Genomic DNA, 4,424 nt, shown 5'->3' on the forward strand with positions numbered 1-4,424 from the left:
AAAAATTCTGGCTCCTAAAAGACACACAAGGTCAAATCCTAACCCAAATCCACCTCCTATTGTTGATGATCCAAAGAAACTGCTTAGGAAACTAAAATCCCCTATTCCTGAAAGTGGAGCTCGAAAATTGGTAAGAACTACTTCTTTGCCTAATCAATTATTCACTGTTGAAAATCTTTCTTTCGATATTCAATTTGAGCTATCTCTTTTCCGCTCAAAATCTAAGTCTTTCCTTTTTGAAATGGTACTAGACCCTATTAAGTTTGATTCACACCTACCTTCTTCTAAATCCCTCTTTTCTAAATTCAATCATGGTCTTTGCTTAAACTTTGATCAACTCCAAAGTATAGCTGACCAACTTCAAATCACCACTGAAAAAGCTTACATTCAATATCAGCTTGAAAACCTAGCTATTGCTTCATCCTCCGCTGCACCTCCAAACACATCAGCTACATCATTTGTTATTGTTAATTTACCACCACCTCCATTAGTATCATCATCTCCATCAACACAACCCATTGTAGCACCTGTACAACCCCCTCCAATAGTCATGGCATGGTTTGCCCCTCTATTATTACCTGCTCAACTCACTACTCTACCTCAAAACTATGGCCAAAGACTCCCTCTTTTTTATGGAAGTTCAAAAATCACAGCCCAGAAGCATGTTGACAAATTGGTGGATTTCATAGATCTTGAATAGGTTGATGAAGATGATGCTAAAATGAGAATCATAGCCCAGAGATTTTCCAGAGATGTTAAGAAATGGTTTTAAAATTTGGCAGCCAATTCTAATAATATCTCTCAGCGGTTGATAGAGTTATTCTTAGCTCGATGGCAAGAAGAGAATGATCCATTACAGATTTTGGCTGAGTGTATTTCCATGAAAAGAAACCCAAATGAGACAGTGCAGGAATTCACAACAAGGTTCAATCTGGTGTATAATTTCATTCCTGATGATATGAAACCTCCCCTTAATTTATCACTCCTCCACTATCCTGATGCCTTTGACATAGACATGGCATATCAACTTAGGGAGAGAAACCCTGCAACTTTAGAAGAAATTCAGTAAGCATTAAAGCTAATATGTTTATCAAGAAGTCTAAAACAAAACCCGAGAAACCCAAGAAGAAAGTTACCATTAAGGAAGATTCATTTTCATTTTCTGATTTAAAACCTGACACTCTGATAAAAACCATGGAAATAATGATGGACAGAATGACTATAGTAGATATACAAGTGGAGCCTTCACTAAGGAATCCAAATTATCAAGCACAGCAGCAACCTCAATTCAAAAATAAGCAGAAAGAGAAGAAAAATCGGGATCCTCAGTGACAAATCAGAACTCCATTTCAACGAAATTAAACTGAAGTCCAAGAAGAAGATGAAGAAGAAATTGTTTAAGAAAATCATTTCTTTGAGGAAGATGAACTACCTACTTTTATGACTGAGGAAGATCAGTTTTCTCAAGATTCTTTTACACCAAAGTGATCAACAACTTATCCTTGCAAATGATGATTCATGGGCAGTGCAAACCGAATATTACCAAAGGGGATATCAGAATGCTATTAGCCATTTACAGAAGCAATACAATTTGAGGAGAAGGAATCTGCCTAACACATTGAATCAAAAAAGGAAGAATGCGCAGAAAGATGCACAAGACAAAGAAACGGCCCCTGCAGATCAAAACAAAGAAAAGGTGATTTTCATATTAAGTCAAATTAATGAAGCTTCTACCAAGAATGTGAGGAAGGATAAGGAGGCTCAAAGCGAAGGCCATAAAAAGGAGCCTCAAGCCAAAGGATAGCCTGAAAAGAAGAACAACACTACAAAAGAGGTAGACAAGCAATCCAATCTATTTAGTTTAGAGAATGAAATTTCTAAATTGAAAGTTTTGATTCCTCTAACTAAACTAGTCAAGAATGACAAGTACAAGTCTCAGATTGTTAAGACATTGAAAGTAGATTAGATGTTAGATACAGTTAATGTTGCCGATGATGAGCCTACAATTCTACTTGGTCCAACTCTAGAGGGAAGTCCTGAAGACACTTAAGTCCCACCTTTCTATCTTAATCTGAAGCTCCATGATTTTATCCTCCATAATTCCATGTTAGATTTTGGTGCCTCGCATAACCTTATGCCAAAATCTATTATGGAGAAGTTGTGATTAAATATCACTCAACCTTATCATGACCTCTATTCATTTGATTCGGGAAGAGTGAAATGCCTTGGCCTTATCAAAGACTTAGTAGTGTCCCTGAACCAAATTCCAGGCAAGAATGTGTTTATGGATGTAGTGATCACTAATATACCTCCATGGTTTGGAATGTTACTCTCACGATTCTTAGGGGGAAAAGTTGAAAGGAACCTTGCAACTCGATTTTTTGTATGTTACTATACCTGTATTCGGGCAGCTTAGGAAATTGTACTGGGAGAAGAAAATGAAATTCATGATTAGTAGAAAAGAGATGCCCAATAATCACCCTATCCATGTTCTACGTACCGACCTAGAGTCTTTCATTTTGTATAGTGATTTAAGTCCAGTGATGATGATAGTCATCTTGTAGAAATTTCAAAAATTTTGAAGTTTATCAGTAGTGTACAAGATTTGATCACTGAAGAAAAGGAAAAGAATGTAGAGTGTTTGCAGCCAGAAAGTTCACCTGAAAATATTGTTGAGTCAGTGCAAAAAATAGAGATTGTTGAGACAATGAGTCATCATCCATAAAATCAGATAGTTCAGCCTTCCAAAATTCTGTTTCTGGATGAAGAAGATGGTCTTTGGACCATGGAGTTTGCTGGTGCACTAGGGAAAGAAGGAGCTGGGATTGGCATGTGGATTCATGGTCTTTTGCATAATTCATGTAAAATTTCTCGCAATGTAAGATTGAGTTCTTATAAGTTGGCTTTCAATTGCTAAAATAATGAGGTAGAGTATGAAGCACTGATCCCTGGCCTTAAAAAAAATAAAAATAAAAATAATAAAAATAAAAATAAAAAAATAAAAAACTGGGAGCAAAGAAATTTCAGTTTATGGGGACTCCAAGTTGGTAATTAAACAGGTAAAAGGGGAGTACCAAGCCAATCATCCAAGGATGTGAGCTTATCAAAATGATGTCCTTGACATTTTTAAGACTTTATCAGAATATACTTTGTCTTTGATTCCTAAAACTCAGAATATTATGGCTGATACCCTTGCTACTGCAAAAAGTATGGTTAAGATTCCTATCTACTAAAATAAGAAGTATTCAGTTCATGTTAAGCACCGCCCAGCTATCCCTGACAATCTGAGATATTGGCATATATTTTGGGAGAACAAATAGATTAATAACCTTTTGCAAATGGAGGATGAATTTCTGAATTCCCATATTGATGATGTATGTAATTAGAATGATCAGAAAATTGAAGCAACAGAGGTTGAAGTGCTGCAGTTTAAAGACGATAAAATTCCACAAGGTCTTGTACCTCTGGAAGAGTTATATGATCGTGATGATGTCTCTAAAAATCCCACCATGGTCCCCACAGAAAAAGGTGTTGAAGATGTAAAAATTGGTACAGCAGACAAGCCCAAGATGGTCAAATTGTCAAAGTATTTATCTCCTGGCATAAAAAGTAAGTACATTGCTTTGATGGCAGAATTTTCTAATATATTTTATTGGGAATATTCAGATTTAAAGGTGTATGATAAGAACATCATTCAGCACACTATACCACTTAACCCTGATCAAAAGCCATTATGCCAGAAGATGAGGAGGATTAATCCTAAATTATTTCCATCCATTGAGAAAGAGGTAAATAGACTCTACAAATATGATATTATAGTTCCTATTCATTTTTCTGAATGGATGTCAAATTTTGTGACGGTGAGAAAGAAGACCAGGGAGATTCGTCTTTGTATTGATTTCATAAATTTAAACAAAGTTTCCTTGAAGGACAATTATCCCCTACCGAAGATGGACCATATTCTACAGAGGGTAGTTGGGTCTTCCAGGATGTCATTGCTTGATGGATACTCAGGCTACAACCAAATTTTAGTGCACAAGGATGATCAGTGGAAAATTGCCTTCACAACACAATGGGGTACATTTATGTACGCCAAAATTCCGTTTGGATTGAAGAATGCAGGGGAAACATTTCAGATGCTATGGACATCGCTTTCGCCAACAAAAAGGATGTTTTTCTGGTTATTTATTTAGATGATCTCATAGATTTTTCTAAATCTGATGAAGAACACGTACATCATTTAAGAACTGTCTTTCAAAGATGCAGAAAATTCAGTGTTTCGTTGAATCCCAAAAAGAGCATATTTTCCATGGAGGAAGGAAAGCTGTTAGGGCACATCATTTCCAAAGCGGCATCCATATTGACCCTACAAGAGTTGAAGAAATTCAACAGTTCGATTTCCCGAGGAACAAGAAAGAGATTCA

The sequence above is a fragment of the Pinus tabuliformis genome, chromosome 6 (genome assembly GCF_031772625.1).
Source record: "Pinus tabuliformis cultivar Carrire ecotype Pingquan chromosome 6, CPIR1, whole genome shotgun sequence".
Classification (NCBI taxonomy): domain Eukaryota; kingdom Viridiplantae; phylum Streptophyta; class Pinopsida; order Pinales; family Pinaceae; genus Pinus; species Pinus tabuliformis.